The 17,934-nt window shown below is 42.8% G+C and overlaps 1 protein-coding gene across 7 annotated transcripts in view; it reads left to right on the top strand.

Annotated features, from left to right (window-relative positions):
* LOC104924097 (interleukin-1 receptor accessory protein-like 1) overlaps window positions 1-17,934 on the top strand; it is a 260,076-nt gene that overhangs the window by 182,943 nt on the left and 59,199 nt on the right. The window lies entirely within an intron of this gene.

The following is a 17,934-nucleotide window of genomic DNA, read 5'->3' on the forward strand; positions in this document are numbered from 1 at the left end:
TCTCTAACAGTTAATAAGCTGGGTATAATAGTAGTCCAGCTTTGAATTTATGCTACAATCACATATCTCTGATGGTTGCTTTAGCTTTCCCACAACATACTAATTGCAACAGCGGCCATCTCGTTCATGTGGTCAAGTCCACCAGTATTTGATTGACAGTTCTCACATCAGCCTAAACAAATTAGACTTGGCTTTGATGTGTGCAGAATTCACACTTTTCTTTATAGACGAGGCTGCTTGTGTTTATTTTCAATTTAATCCCAACGACAGCCTGGAACCAGACTGTGTTACAGCCACTCACTTGCCTTTATGGCACAGGTACAGACGCCACACTTCTATTTTCCCACTCAAGTTTTAAATTAAACACATCTTCAAACCGTCACTCCATACAATGCAGGAGCTCGGTGTTATATTCAGTACATTCTGCAGGCAGGGAAGCATCACTGTCTAGTTCACGCTCGGGTAGTCTTGTGCTTTTGAGCCGGGAAGTTCTCATCACGAGACACATTTTAGTTTCACAAAGAAAAAAAAGTCTCTCACACTAGACAACCTCAGCAACACCTATCCCCAATATCACACACACTGACTCTCACATACACACAACCATCCCTCTAAATGTCACAGGCTCGGCAGAACACTCCAAAGGTTCAGAGGCCCTAGGATCAATATTACATCATTTCTCTCAATTAGTGCATTATTTATTCCCCTCAAGTTATTGTACATCTGCGAGTGATCCTATCTGTATTCCTGGCAAGTCTCCATATGAGTCAAGGGCCTGGAGGCAAGGGTAAGACAGAGTGAGATAAAGATGAAGAGAGTTGAGGAAAGAGAATGAGAAAAGTGAAGGTAGGGGGAGTTTGGGCAAAGAGTCGGAGCAAGGAAGAAAAAAGTGAGCAAGATTATTTAAGATTCACAGAGGGGATGAAATATGACGGTGACTTACCTCGAGTTATTACAGCTGAAAGAAGATGGCGCAGTGTCTCAAATGGTTAATATGCCCTGCAGCATGGAGGCATGAATCGTGACTGTCGTATTAGAGGTGTGGGGGATTACTGGTGCTGATTGGAAGGGATTCTTGGCAAAGCAATGCTCCGATTAGTGTTTTACATAAGTATAGTAATGAGGGGGACAGTCTGTGTAATTGCTTCACGAGACCTGACCAAAGGAAGCATCATCTACTTGGGGCGGCAATAGCTCAGTCCATACAGGCTTGGCTTGGGAACCGGAGGGTGGCCATTATGGAAATATGGAAGGTGGACTGGCCAGTTCACCTCCTGAGCAAGGCACCGAACCCCCCCAAGTGCTCGCAGGGCGCCGCTCTGGCCGGCTGCCCATCACTCCACATACAGGGGACTTTTGGGTTGAAATATGAAGTTATCGGTATTCGAATCCGAATGGATTTCACTTTTTGTATTTGTGTTTATCTTGCACAGTAGTATTCCCTCGCTCCTTGAGTCGAACCAGGGTACAGTAGTTATCTAACTGTCTAACACACCAGGTTACGTTAACATTTTAGATCGTGGTTGACTTCAAAAGTCAAGCCCCTGCATTGACCACTCTGGCTTCCTGTCAGAGGCTCCCACTTGCAGCCTAGTACCTGCCTCTGCAAACTATCAGGAAAACTGGCTGAAGGCATTTGCTCTCCTTAGCAGAAAATAGCATCAAGAACTGGCCAAGGCACTTGAGTATTAAGATATACTGCCTCCCGTCTGCGCCAGCAATGCTTCCCGTCCCTGGGTAGACCTATTAATCATAAATTGGGCTTTGGCATGTGGTTTACAGAAAGTCTGGTTTGTTAGCTTTCTATTTTTATGTTTAAGGGCAAAGCATTCCTGCAGTGCACCTGCATGTCGGCCCTCGGGAAGGTCGCAAGGCTTTGTTGGACTTGCATTGTTTAGCAGATCAATGGATTATGGAACAGTTTGAAGAGGGTTACTGCCACAACAGGCTGTTTGTGAAACTTGATGAAATCTCTGCAGTGGTTTTGCAAATGTTGCTTTTTTTTTCTGGTGACGTGCTGCTCATACTGCAGTGCTATCGTTGTACTGAATGCAGTTTTACTGACACTGAAAGCAGGGATGAGTCGGATGAAATGTTTTTGGCAATCAAACCCTCCTGTGTTGGATGAATGTTGTCCCCAAAACTGCACCCTGCGGATTGGAGGGTGCTCCAATCAGGATCTTCCAGCTCTTCAGGAAGGGATGACGACGCCTTATCAGCTGGAGGCAATCGGGTACAAGGGACCACAGACCAAATACGACAAGTTGGTATACATAGCAGTGTTAGCAGCAGCCATAACAACAGGGCACAAGATATTGTGTTGCACTACAAACCCTACTTACCCTCACTGAACATTGGCACTGAACCAATCGTGCACTGCAGAATCGTCCCATATAAAAGTAACAGACACATTTCTTGGCAAATGCTGCAATTAAAGGGTGAAATCCTTTCCATACGCCACAGTGGTTTATAAGTGAGAAAGCCTGCAGTGTTGGTGGTGTTTTGACTTCCACCTGCTTCTGTGGATTACACTATAAATTACAGTTCACAGAGTTTAAAAATGAACAGCCTCGGACTGGCGATCAGGCTGTCAGACCTGCAGTAGCGGTGTGTGTAGGTAGGACCTTATGTTTCAGTACAGCAGCTCCTTCAGGCGCTTGTTCTGTGGTTGTTACTCCGGTGCCTTTGGGTTTGTTTCAGCACAGTGTAACTTTAAAGCCATGAGTTTTCAGGGGCTATCATTGGATTTTTCTTTTTTTAGCCGTTGTCTGCCTCCCGTCTGTGGTGCTTCTACAGCACATGTACTAACAGAGTGCGGTCTGTGCACTTCCCATCCAGCTGTTGCATTATCAACAGCTGTGTACTTCAAACCTGAGCTCGAATTTTAAAGCAAAAACCCTTTGTTGCACACACACAAACACACTCTCACACTGTTTTGTGCTCCCTTCAGTGCCGTCACGTATCAGTAGCTTCTGCACTGTAGCAGAGTTGCGCTCTTGTCTGATAGTCAACTTGATTCAAACGCCGGCATATGGACTGCCGACAGCAGAAGGACTCGCTCTGTGATTCGTTCGGCACTGTGTGACAGCTTGGTACCCAAGAGCCACCTGCCTTAAAATTAAACTCACCTTTTAGTGTGGCAGTTAAGCACAGCGACTTTTACAGCCATTAGATTAGCCCTCAGTTTAACCTGAACACGGCAGTGTCACCTTGCTCTTTTGTGAGCCACTATTCAAAAAATTTCAACTGCGAGCAGGCCGGGGGAGTCAGTAATTTGCTCTGACGACTCAAATAAAAGCTTTTCCTTTTAGTTTCTTTGGTTTTTTGACACCTTTTTTTACCTATGAAGCTTTTTTTCTCATGCCTGGAATTTGTCGCTTGCACTTCTCATTTATCAGCCTCCCCTCAAAAGTCGTCTCCTTTTGCAAAAACCCACGGCCAAAATGCAAACCCTGCAAACTTCCCCTTCATCACCATTCCCTCGGCACCGCACGTGTGCTGCCTGGTTGAACTAATTGCCCCTCCTATTTCCAGCCAAACAGGTGGCTATATTGGTTTCCTTCTGGCTGCATTGGTGCGCCTGTGCGTCCAGGTTGGACAGAGATGACAGCTTCTCCTCTCCGCCCGGAGCATGACCTTGGTTTGGCAATACTCCCTCTGCACTGTCTTTGGTCTCACATTTGTCTTTTGGGCCAACTTCTGATTGTGTATGTGTTGTCTGTGTGTGTGTGTGTGTGTGTGTGTGTTAGAGAGAGCGAGACACAGAAAGAGAGAGAGCAGCCTCTGATGTCTAGCCAGAGAGCTAGAGGGGCCAGCATCACAGTCCGGAGGGGAAGGAGATGACAGTGGCAATAAACTTTGGCAAGTGACACCTAAGAACACATGAGAGCACAGATGTACAGTGTGATGTCATGATACGGCTGCTGCACACACAGGTTTATGCACATACAGGCGAAATGCAGTGTTCTTTAAACAAGCAGCATTGGCGCACACAGAGGTCTTATGCAGCTTTTAGCACCTCACACTGTCACCTCCAGGGATCCGTGCTGAAGCGGTCTGGTACGGTTATTGTCTTTTTCCTCCACGCAGATGCAGCATTTGTCTGCTTTGTGTTGCTCCGTTGTATCCACAGTTGTTGGTCCTGTGTTCATCCGTGGGCAGTCATGCAACAGGGAATATGAATGTGTCAGATGAAATGTTGCGGATATTTGTCTCATAACCGCGATGAGTCAAGCTGCACCTTGTTTCTATAGCTCGGGTAAAGAAACAGTTTATTCCTGAGCAGTGGGAGGGATTGTGATGCGCTCAGATAGGTCCTGACCTCTCTGCAGACCAGAACAGAAATAGAGTCTTCTCATCTCTACACCTTCCTAAATGCTACATTATAACATTTATTATACAAATGAATGTTATCAGTAATTACTGTGCCCATGTTTTGAGCACCGTTGGGAAGTATCATCCATACTTATCTTCATTTGTATCACAAATAGAAATTGGTCAGCGTCTAGTCATACAGATTGTTAACCTCTTGTATTGTAAAAATTTAAACCTTGGGTGAATAGTTAAGATTTTTAAGTTTATGTTATTCAAAGCTAGTCTTCTGCTTTCTGATGAATCCTGGGAGTAACCAACAAAGAATAAAAGATAGTTCTTTGTTGGTTTTCATTCATTTTTAATCTTTCTCTTCAGGGAAGAGAGATGGGTTAGCTCTGTTTTAGTGATTGAATTCTTAATTTGTGTTTTTCAAAAGTAAATATTAGGAGTTTTAGACTTTTGTTTCAATTCCTCCATTGTGGAGAGCTTGATAATAGGAACAGTCGTAATGTCACTCTGCACTTGAAACCAAATCCCAATTATATTAATCACAAAAGGGATTTTGTGCGTCTTTTTGTTCTAATTTGACAAATTGTTGGAAGTGAAAATGGTACAGCGGGTGTTTCAGGAACGATCTGAGAACCAAAACATTAATTGTGCTGCTAAATTGTACCAGTATGAATTGTAAGCCATCTCCATCAGCAAGCAACTACAACATATATATACATGAATATGCAGATACGCTGGTGTACAGTATATACAGAACAGACTACAAATAATAAGCATATTATGAATTATTTTAGTCTAGATGCCACCAACTCTACATTCCAAAATAAAAGCCAGTTTACTCTGGAGTTGTTACGTATACTCCGTTATCTTTTCTGCAGTGAACTCACAGTTGAATCAGGACATAGAGTAACATGCTAATGGAACGTAGCTTATGAGCAGGCAGTCCTCCCCGAGCGTTCTCGGTGAGTCATGAGACGTACTTGCCAACATGAAATTCAAAGTTGTTACTTCACAGTTCAACTTATTGCTCTTGGAAGAGACCAAAATGTTCCCAACAATGAAACCAAAGTGCCCAGAAAATATTTTATTGTAAGATTTAATTTCTCTTCCTAGTTCCTACTGAGAGAAACCACAGTCAGGGTGCCAGCTGTCTTGGCAGCATTCAGGTTTAATCTCTGAGACTCAGGCTAAGCGTAACACAGAAGCCTCCCTCTCTCCTTTAGCAAGCACACACCACCAGACGATTCATTCTCCCTGACACCCACAGGCCAGATAGGAGATATTGAGCATCCTTCCATGCAGTGACAGAGTATTGATATTGATTTCAATTATGGCAGCGACATAGTTAAGACAAAGTGTATTTTAGAGGACTTGTGCATCAGGGGTCCCTGCTCCATTAGCTGGTGCAGCTATTGGAAAGCCATCCACAGATTTTTCAGGCTTTCTTTATTTATTTTTTATTTTTTTCAATTGAATTGTCCCTAACAGGATCAGACTGGGTCTTTTTTACTATTGTTCACCACATGCAGTGTTTTCAAGTTCATCACATGTCCCTGACACGTCTTTGTTCAGCCGTACATAAGACATAGAAGGTCTCAGATTCAGGGCATGGAATCATGAGCTCCCTTCGCGCGGCATGGTTAAGTACAGGCAAATAAAACTATTTGGTTAAGGTTAGGAAGAAGGTCATCGTCATGGTGACAGTCGCCAGTCGCACACACGGTTTGTCCAAGTTATTCCCTCCCCTGCTAACACTCTGGGCGAAAGCTGCCAGTTTCCAGTCACGGTTGGCTGCTTTAAACGCTGCCTTACCAAGGATCAGTTAACATTTTGTGCACCCTGTCTGGCACTCTTTGGTGATTTGATTTTGTTTTTTTATGACTAGGGAAGGTACACACAGGGATACAGAAAGATTTCACCTCTTCATTTGCTTCTCTATTACTTGTGCGGCCTCTTTTCACATCTTCTCAGACACTCACAATACTCAGACATATCATGATACGAGGCGGACATTTCCATACGCAGCCATTATCAAACGCGACGAGAACATCTTGATTGGCTGAGTGGTTCCGTGCGCTTGATATAAGTGGAATGTATTATTCTTGATATAAAAGGTTTATGTATATATATTAGTCACTGCTTGCTTTGGGTAAGAACACATCTTCAGCAGCCAAAACAGGCTTGGTTGTTGAATATGGGGACTGACATGAGATCTGTGTCAGAATATGACAGATGGAAACTTAGAAACAAAGTACAAAGCATCTTCCCCATCCAGCATCCAAAGCACAAATGTACAGAGAAACCAAACTCACCAGAACGATGGCTTTTTTTTTCCTTCTCCATCTCACCCCTTCGCAGCCAGCAAGAAGAGAAAATTTAAAGATTTACAAGCGTGCATCTTCCTCACACCACATGCATATTTTCTCGGTAATGAAGTCCTTCCAACTTTAAAAAATTCAAACAGTTATCTCTTGCTGCCACTTGGGGCTGTCGATGTGCGAAAGTGCCCAGTGCAGCTTTACTTATAAGCATGAAAGTCAGCGCTCACGCTCCCAAGTTGCACCGACAGACGTCTAGTTTCTAGTTTCTAGTTTAGTTTGGCAATGAGGAAGTAGAACTTGGCTGAGCTGTCTTACTGTGGTCTTGCTTTTGCGCAGACAAACAGATCATAAATTCAAAGTGGCATCAAAGTATCATAAATAAATCAGATTCTAGAGGCAAAGCACCGCCGATGCAAAAATCTGTATCGTATCGATGCCACGAGGGAAATTTCTTTTTGCATGACATTTACACCTAAATATTAGGCCCACCTCCTAATATTGAGTCCATTTGCACAATCGATAATCTGTCTCCACTCAGTGGTAGGTGGAGTAGATAAAGTAAGGTCTTCCCAGGATAAACTTAATTTGCCCATTTCATGGAAGAGGCAGGTGGCACTGATATTTAGCACTCCTAGTTTTTCGGGATGTGTGAAGGCAAAACAGCACTAACCTATCAACACCAGGCAGCCTCAGAGTCCCCCCGGCAGAGAATTTGGTTGCTGCCAAGTCGCCCCTGTGTGTATGCGTGTTCCTGTTCGGGAGTGTATTCTCTACGTGCATGTAGGTGTGTGCATGGTGCTCTATTGTATAAGCGTGTGTGTGTGTGTTGAGTGTGTGGATTGTCCCAGTTTAGAAAACCCAGAGCTATGACTCATCAACTAATAAAGCAGGAGGCGAAGGGGGAGTGAGTGTGTGAGCAAGAGAGAGAGAGAGAGAGCATGACTGTCTGTGCCAGTGTGTGTGTGTGTTCATATTTTAACGTTCGTTTAAAAACGGGGCTAGGAACCATGGGGGGGCAGATGTGTTAGCGCTGTCACTACTGTACCTGGTGCTCTTGCAAACACACATCGTGTGCTTCCTTTTTGCATAGCTGATGCAGCAGATGAATTCAGATAGGCACTCAAACAACGCTGCATCCACCCATCATATCACAGATGTATATTTGCCGTCATGCCTGAGCTTGTTCTTCCTGTCTCCCCTGACAGAAACGTCGTCTCTGCCGCGTTGTGAGCAGCTGCCGATTTGCCAAGCTGATGTCGGCGCTCATAACGTTTCATGTTTTTGTGTCGACGCTACATACAAGGCTAATAGAGACAATCATTTATGATAATTTCTGCTTTCTCTTTTGTTTGCTCACTTGAAGCTTATAGTTCATTAGTCACCATTAAATACTGTTTACATTATTATCTGTGTCCTGCAGAAAACTCCATTAGATATAATGGAGTCCAATTTCTGCACGTTGGACCATTTCCAGCATAGAATTCAGAATAATAAAGCGATGCTATATGTAGCTACTTAGCCATATTGCTAAACAATGACATAATGCATCACTTTCGGCATTGGTTGTTTACACAACGAGAAGACCATGAATAAAATGTATGCTCGACCTGTTGACAGTGGATGTTATTGTGGGACATACTGTAGCACAGTGAGGCATCAATCTAAAGTAGCCTGACACTAATTAGATATTAATAGAGAACCACTTTGATATAATTGGTCCGATATTTCAAAATATGTGATGGCCTCGTCTGTTGGACCTGACACAGCGCCAGGTTGTGCCAGATTCCACGTCATTTTTTGAAATTACGACAACAGGCCCATGACGATTGTGCCACCCTGAATTGATGGCCTGTGCAGCAAGAAAATGAAATGTCAGGTATACACATGGATGGATTATTGAAGGAGGAGGATGAGACTACTGGGCATCGGCACAGGGGCCCGAGGGGGCCAAGTTTTATCTGTTTTTATTAGCTACGACTGTGTATTTTTGTTCCTTATAAGATGCAGCTGTAAAGCGCATACTTAAACTATATAACTGCTAGTAAACCTGCAGCACAGGTTTCCTTTTATGCCTTCATATAATTTTTTGTATGGTACCTATAGTATTATGTACAATATGTCCAGCATGGACTTCATTTGCAGTTTAACATCTACAGCAGTTACATTTATAGTAAAAAGGTAAGGCTGATGCAATATTTTTCATATTCCCAACATATCCTGTGAGAAAAGACTAAAACCAACAAGTCTGTCTCTCAGTATGTTCTGACTGGCTGCAGTCACTTCCAAGTCCGCTGATATCTACTGAAATCCTGAAACAGTTGGTCACTGTGGTTTTTACAAAACATTGTTTAAACAGGAGTACATTTGGCGTTGGTTATGGACTTTTTCAGCTGCGGATTTAAAATAAGCAACTGCACGGTAAACAAAACAGATTTTCAAATGGAAAGGGTGCTGTAATGGCTAAAGATAAATTTAATTCGACCTAAATAATAGTTGCTTTCTGCAGGCTGCATACCTCCTAACAGACAGTGCTTTAACATTCATGTTCACGGTATGTGTTGTTGTGGATTTAGGAATGTTTCCAGCGTTTACTGTTGTGTTTGGCGTCCATATATCCTCAACTCCTGTATTTCCAGCATGACCTGCAGGCAGCATGTCTGACAACTATAGAGAAAGCCAAATATCACACTCACACACACTCCGAGTGGATGGACACTTTTCACAGAATTTGTCAGAATCTGACAATAGGTTATGGCTTTTGCTGTATTGATTTTCCCCTGTCAGACAGGATGTCCAGTAGACACATTCTGATGGGTTGTCATGATTGGTACCATCTGAACTTGGCCTTTACTGGCTAATGTTGCTGCTTATTTTCTAAAGGTGGGTAATGATGGCAGCTTGAATGTCAGTCATGCTGGGGAAAAAAATTCTCGGAGTTCAAGGTGGATGGTTTTGTTGGCATGACGGGCAGTAGCTCAGTCCAAATGCTTCCATTATACCTTTAGACGTTATACATGCACATGGTTATGTTCGTAAGCGAAGACCTGACTGTGTTACACATTTCAAAGTAAACAGATTATCTGTACAGCAGTTCAAAAGCATGAATCAATCACGTCGGTTTGACTGAAGTAATTAATTTAATTAATTTAGAATACAGAAACTTCTATCAACGTGCATCTGTGCATTTTATCTGGAATAAACCATAAACCGAGCCAACACACTGCACACTGATCTCTCCTCAAAGAAGCCCGGCTTAAAACGAGCATATCTTCTCTGGAGGGCATACAAATCAAGAGCATACGTCATATTACACTCGAGCACTACGTCATTTCTTATTTTCTATCCACAGAAGTGGATGACTCATCGGATGAAAAGCAGAACCAACACATCCCCAAAAGGCACGCACGGTAAACACTGAGTCGAATTGGATCGTGCCGTCGGCGTGCATGCAGGGTTCTGAAGGGTTTCCGCTTTAATTGACGCGGCTGCATACGTACACAGCAGCGTCACATCTTCATGTCGTTTTTGTTTGGGGTTGGGGGGGTATAATGCGCCACATTTACACTCATCCAGCAGCTGTCAATCTGCCAGCCACTCTACTCTCATCCTACATCTGGTGGAGAATACCAATGCGTGCTACCTCCAGGGGTGCTTTTGTGTGTGAAGACGTGTGCGTGCGAGTGAGATCAGTGGGTTCGAGATTGCGTAGTGGAGCACGCACAGAAGAGAAAAGCAAAGAGTTTAGTGCAGAAGGGTAGACGACCGCCGCAGGCCTGTTTTATATCAGCCAATGGGGGTTGGTTTCGTATTACAATATAATGATATTGGTTCAACCCACTTAATCAGTCACATCATTTATGTTCAAATGGGTTCTTGGAAACTCAACGATATGAAGGAATTGTTGAGTTAATTACCAGCTCTTACTGTATCTCGCCTTTGCCTCAAGGATGAGGGAAAATATAGGAACTGTTCCTTTAGTTGCTGAACGCAAAAAGGTGTAGAGGAGACGAGCGTTAAGCACGGGTTTGCAGACAAAAAAGAGTCCAATGCCAACTCGGAAGCAGTTCCCCAAACTTACATTTAACACAATATATACTACAGCTCCACCTTTATATACATATAGATGATTAATTAGCATCACGACTGTCCCTGTTTATTATTTTTCCACCTTAGTTGAGTTTGCACAGATTAGCATCAAGGTTCCAGACCCTCTTTTTTTGGGCTCATCCTCAGGTAGATTATGAATCCTAAAGAGAGGACGGCTCTTCAAAGCAGGAGAGTCAGCTCTGTTTTGACTGACCATCTAACATAGCTCCCAGGCTTCAGTGGTTTGTTCTCCTTTGGGTTATTTTTGGGTCTCATTTTTTGGAATTTAAGTTTTGCCTGTCCTACTTACTGCATTCCCCAAAGTGAACTCGAGGCCTTTTTCAGCCTGATCCAGATTTTTCTCCCTCTCTCTCACTCTCTGCCTCGCTCTGCCTGTCTTTCTCTCTCTCTCTTTCTCGCTCTTTCCGACTCCGTCCTCAGCCATCTGTTCATGCTTGTGGCATCTCTCTATCTGTCTTCCCTCCCCTGCCATATTTCACTCTTCTCATCTCAACTCTACCAACATTTTTCATCCCTGCTTCCTCTTGTGTAGCTCTTTCCCTTTGCTGCCTTCCCCCCGTGTTTGTGTCACATCATTAACAGCCATCGTGGCTCCTCTCTCACAGTTATTTCACTGTCTCAGATAGCATGCAACAGCCGTTATTCTCTGCATGCACCTGTGATGTGTTTTCTCTCAGTGTCACTGTTGAACTGTGACTGCGATTGTGTTGTAGGGTACAGTGTGTCCTTCACTGGAAAACCGATCTCATTAACTCGTGTCTAATTCACAAAGAAAATAAATTACTTTCTGCCCTCTTATTGAGGCAACTGTGCTAATAATTTACCCATAATTAAAAAGGCAATAATATCAGTCTTGTATTTACTGCCCTAAAGTAAAACAAACACTTATTTCAATTTTAGAACTCTAATTTGTAGTTAATGGGGTTAAATCAGGTGTGTTTTTCTGTGTCTTCTGGATATGTAGAGTTATGTAGAAAATTGGAGAGTTTGTTTTGGACTCCTCCTGCCAGCTAGTGGTCAGGAACTCCTCAGTGGAGCTTTAAATACAGAGGGTACCATCTGTTGGTCTAACCATGTGTTTTGTCCAGTGAGGTCTTAAAGCTGCAGTAGGTGAGAGTTGGTTTATAAAAGTAAATCTTGACAAATAAGATCCCAAAGAAGTGTGGTAATGAGGTTGTTTATCTGGGTGGAAATAGTTATATCATATGATGTAATATTGATATTAATTCCATTTCTCTATGGTAAATGCCTTATTGCATGATTCATCTTGTAAACATGGATACTCTCTCAGAAGGCCGATGGATTTCCTCTCCTTCCTTTTACGTGCGAGTGCACACAAGGTTTGACTGACAGTTGAGGGGATGCGCATCAGCAGGTACCTCTGATCCAAGTTGTTGGATGATGTCTGGGTGATGTCATCGCACGCGTTACAACCTACAAACTGCAGAAGCTGTTGCCATGGAGATCCCCCCCCCTTTTTTCTTTCTTTTTTTTTTTCCCAGTAGTGAAATGCGGTCAGGGCCTAAAGCATCGAAACGAGTGTGTCAACCTGCATAAAGGCAAAGAGCAGCACAGTAGAGTGCTTGAGTGTCTTTGACTTTGTGTGTGTGTGTGTGTGTGTGTGTGTGTGTGCATAAATGCATAAATCTCCCCCACGCGCACACACACACACACCTCTCCTAGCAGCCCGTTGTGTAATGTCTGGTTTATGCTATGCAGGCTTGACCCACACCGCCTGTTGACTGGAAATAAATGGGTGCTATTTACAGTGTGTGTTACTTGGCTGTTAAAACTCAAAGGAACATCCGAGGCCTGCGCGCTGTAGTGTTTCCCCCCGTCGGTGAGGCTTTTGAAGGCTGTGAAATCTGCCTGTCGGCCAGATGTATTCATGTCATGTGGGATTAGCAGAACATTGTGTTGTGTGATCTCATAAAGCGTTGTGTGTATTAATGTACATATGTATGTGTGTCTGCATCTGGATGCATTCACGAGTGTAACCTACATCAAAGTGGTTCATTTTAAAAAAAAGACTCAGCCATCACTCGACGTGAAGTGGGGACTTAGACACTTCCTCCTGTGGATTTCTGCTCAGACATATGGACAAAACTGAACAGAGTGTTGGCAGCCAAGAGATTTGTATCATTTTAATAACAAGGTGTATTCACACAGGCAGCAAAACATATCATTTTACATACATGAATATTCACTTTGGACTTTGGCTGCACTTAACCTTTTCGCTCGCACTCTCATGCTCTTTCTCTGGCTTTCATGCAGCCCCGCTCGCACACTCTCCCACCTCTTCTTCCTCCTCTGTTATTGCCATCTGCTGCAACATTAAGTCTCTTTTGATCAGCAAGGGGTAATCATCAATTACACATGCAAGTGCAAGCGCGCGTACGACTTAATGGGACTGCTCTTCCGCTGGATTTAGACGCGTTGTTTTCTGAAACGGTTGATACTAATTACGGCTCCATTTTGTCACACAGTGTGAAAGATAATGGCGCCCAATGTTTGTCCCCAAATCTTTGCTGCAATTATAGCCCCAATGTTAATCAATTTCACTGCAGAGGCAAACAATGGAGAACAAGCCTCTTATACAACTGAGGTCACGAAACAATAGAGCGAAGACAAAAGAAACTTAGCAAGCCTTAGTTAGTTGTTTGCCACTGTAGCCAGGGAAACAGAGAGCTTTCATGAATTGCTAAATATACATCATAACCACTTTGTGTATATGCAGAGAAAGGGTTCCCTCTTCTGCTCAGCAATTACACATAATTACACATATCTGGAGAAAAATGTCCACCTTTTTCCGTTTTGGAGTCTTAACCCGATAGCTCAAGTGTAAATAAATAAGATAAGAAAGGAATGCCTTTGAAATTACAAATGTATCTGACATGTAAAGTGCCTCGCCTCTGTGAACATGACCTCCTTCAGGTGTTCGGAGCCACAGCTTGTCCCTGACATGTCACCCACACCATACTGGAGGTCTACATCACCTTAATGGGCTTTTAAGCGTCATTACAGTCTCCGTGACTTTAGCTAAAACACAGCCAAGGTTATCAATTCAAGGTGTTCGAGCGACTGCGTGCGTCACAGGACACAATAACGACTGATTTAGAGAGCAACGGGAGGGGTGGTTCAGTATTAATCAAGCGGCGGTACAGAAAAACGTGCGGCCTCGATGTAGATGGATATAAGCAACGATTAAATGAGGGGACCCTTTAGCAGGCTCGTTATGGGTATTGATTGAGATTGATCTGGTCATCAGTGTTGTGATGATACTGAGCAGGACCTCCTGGGACATACATGCAATCTTAGGATCAAGGTCTCAACCACCAATCCGGGACAAGTAGCTCCAACCCGTGTCTGTTTCCATGTTGTCAAGCAAAGGCAGTTCCGTCTTCATGGCTTAATCCATTTTTTTTAAGTCATCTTAATCTGATTCTCATTTAGCACATGGCGGTGTGCCTCTCAATACCTTTTTTTTTTTTTTTATGTACATCATTTCAGATTTAGCACGCCGTTCAGAATCCAGGTCAGTCGCAGGGCAACAAATCCATCACAAACTATTACGGTATAAAAGAGCGAGACAAAGAAAAGAATTTAATTTCCAAAGCTGGGGAGCAACAGTAGCAAAAGCACTGTAACCTTTTAGTTCTGATTAGTTTTGACACTGATCTTCAGTGAAAATAGCCCACACATCACAACCCATGCTATGGTGTAGGACGTGTTTTGGACCAATGGGGAGACCAGAACCCTTCAACTAATTGTTGCTTACTCATATCCAACATGCATATCATGCAGAGACATTAGCCTTCATTTGGAGTGTTTCTGGCCACACAATGAAAGTAAGTCTAAAATTCACACTCACACAGCTGAATGATAAAGATGTTGGTGACATCTTTATCTTTCCATTCTTTAGAAATTTGACCCGTTTTGGCTATAATTTTCTTTTTCTTTTGTTCTCTTAAAAACTAGTTTGATAAAGTTAACATTCCAGCTGAAATAAAACTTTCTTTTTCTTTCTGTGCCAAGCTCAACTTTGGGAACACAAATGCTTCTGTGTGGTTCAATGGCAGCAATTATAGTGGGCTGTGACAACTCTGTTGAATTATCTATAGCCACAGGTAGAGATTGACAGAATTTGAAGGACTTTTCTATCGAGCAGAGCACACCCAAGGACAGAAAATTGTGATTATCCCTGGGTTTAGCAGCGGGGTTATAATCTTCCAGCCCAAGGGGGAATGGCTCATTCATGGTTTCCCCTTCTAATGCAGTCCACACTTTACAGTTGCATTACAGTATAACAGTAATTCGTAGTGATAAGGGTGCAGTAGTGCCTGAGGTTTGTCTGCCAACTGTAGGAAGCATGTGTAATTTGATCTGATACTTGGGGCTTTTTTTTGGTGAAATAAAAGTACAGAGGATTGTTGTCGTATAATATATTCAGTTTTGTCCATCATAGCCCCACTAAGCCACATAATCCAGCAGGTTACAAAGTATATTTCAAAAAATTCTAGTAGATAATGTGAGCTGGTTTTACCTTTTGACTCATTTTGGCTATAATTTTTCTTTTTATTTGTTCTCCTGAAAACGAGTCTGATAAACAGTTATCATCTGCCACCGAAATTATAACTTTCTTCTCTACATAATTACTGCAAAACACACTAATCTGTTACTCGTCGCATTTATCACCAGCAGAGACACGAGGACAGTATCTGTTTTGAAAGGTTTTTCTTGTATTCTGTTGAACAGCTAGGCCAAAAGTGTGTCATTGATTCTTGAGGCCAACTTCTAACTCTGTATTCAGCCTGTCCTTTTTTTAGGAACACCCTATCCTGCTTCACATTCATAGTTATACACTTTCACACCTGGGAACTGACTTTTACAAGCAAAGTCTTCTACAATGTTTGCCATTTAACAGCTCCACTGCACCAGTTAAGGGGCATGCGGCGTGTTCATCGGCCCTGTGCAATAGTCTGTGAGGGCTGGGAGACTGTTTCACTTATTGAATGGCTTGGCAGCAGTGCAGCCATTTAATTTAGTAGACACTTATATCATTATTATTTATCAAATCAATACTATGAAGTCGCCATAGCTTCCACCAGTGCATTTGCTGAATATTAGATTGAAAACAGCACTGAATTTCTCCCAGTCAGATGTCAGCTGCTGTAAATTTCTGGCTTCCTCCGTCACTTTTTTAACACCCAAGATGTTTGAAAGCAATCCATATTGATTCATATGCATTTGGTCACCACTGGTTGCTTTGAGGGACTAGCAAAATAGTGTATTTGGTGGGGGTGAGTGTGTGTGTTGAAGTTATGGTCTAAGTAGATTGTTATTGCTTTGGAAATGTGGAACTTCAAAGTGACCCAGTTTTTCGGGTGGCCCTTTTTGATTCCTCCATAAACGCTGCAGCAGCATAGTGGAGTTGGACCAGAGTTGACAATGGATGAATCCACAGGGCTGCTGAATATACACAGGTTTCTCAAACAATAAGGCATGCAAAGGGCTCTCTGGGTTTGGCCAGTCCAATAATTTTAGCCCGCACTTCCAATTAACAGGAAATAGGTGTTGCCACAGTGAGCAACTGACGTTTCAGTGGGTTGCGAGTCAAGCAGTTTTGGGAGCTGATGAGATTGTAAGGAAATTGCACAATGTGTCACCTCAAAGCAAAAAGATGATTGAATATTGTGAGCTTTTGGCTGATCTGGACTTGAACTACATGAATTCTATATTCTCTGTCAAAATCAGCAGGTGGGAGGCATGTCGAAAACAGCTATTTGCATCCTGCCTCTCTCTTTATATTCATACCTAGACTGGCAGTCATCTCGACTATATGCATTATAGATCCATCTTGGTCTGAATATTCATCATCTGTTTTTCCTGTTTTGATTATCTACTGGCTACAAATCAAGTCTGGAAACATTGGCCGTTGCCTGACAGCCGATGGGTTCTGAGATTGAGCGACTGCATATAAATAGTGTGTATTTCCCCTTTTGTTAAGTAGTACATGATGAGGGAGTGATAGTGCAGCAAACTCATTTAATGATGCGTTGTAGTAGCGAGGGTTGTCAACCTGCTTATCAGGATGAATTCTTCTGTCACACTGTTGATGTTGCCAGCCTGAGGCCAGAGCGAGAACAGAACTTGTTTTCTCGTCTTAAGTTTACAACACAAAAGATTGCATAATTTCATTCACCCTGTCAACTCGTAGTTTTAACATCATCGCTTAGGTTTTTGTCGGCCTATGCGGTGCCAAGTGTAGTGCTGCTGTTTGGTGTGAGAAAAATAAACTCTCTGCGACTTTGTGCCACAGCGGTCATGAGCAGATACACACATGAAACCATTAGCAGAACAAAACGTCACCCCGGTGAGTCGTAATTGTGTTTCTTTTTTGAATTTGCCCCATGGTGAATTGATTGAATAGTGCCCATTAGGTGGAGAGGCAGGGGGTAAGGCAAAGGATAAACAAACATTAGTGATTATTGGAGAAGTCCGCATGAATGAAAGTTGATTGGGAGGACAGGTAAACAGCAAACAGTTGGACGGCAGGAGCTGAGTTTGCGTCCGCTGTTTAATGAGACTGAATTCTGCTGCTGAAATCTGTCTCATGTGCTGAGCAAGTTGGCAGCCGAGGATTTGATCATTACAGCGTGGATTGAAACAGATGAGTTCAAACAAAAAAGCTAATTTTTTCTATCCAAAGGTTTTGAAATCTGCTTATCGGTTGACGTAAATCATATTAAGCATATTAAACGAATCAGATTTTGCACAAACATAGAAAACACTGGTTGCTTGTTTTGTGTCACATTTATGAACAAAAGTCAGTGGACTGGAGGGCAAGCACAAGTGTTTAATTCCTTCCCAAAGAGTCATGTATCATGCATGCAGCTAAAATTATTCTAAGGCCAGACATCTTTAAATCCTTTAAACTCACCACGAGCCTTTAAGCGCACTCATCTGGAACTCTTAGGTCCACTTGTCTCGCTGATAAGACCTTTATGAGACTATATTTCATGTTTTACCACAGCACCGTTGAGTGTCAGGGGTAATGCAGGTTGGCATTGATATAGGGGTCTGGTTTGCAGAGATTACGGCGCGGTCGAGAAAACAAAGTTGCTCATAAGAAACTAGATTATTGCAATGGCAACATCTGCTGTGAGATGTGAGGCAGAGCAAC

Source organism: Larimichthys crocea, chromosome XIX (assembly GCF_000972845.2).
Source record: "Larimichthys crocea isolate SSNF chromosome XIX, L_crocea_2.0, whole genome shotgun sequence".
In the NCBI taxonomy this organism is placed as follows: Eukaryota; Metazoa; Chordata; class Actinopteri; family Sciaenidae; genus Larimichthys; species Larimichthys crocea.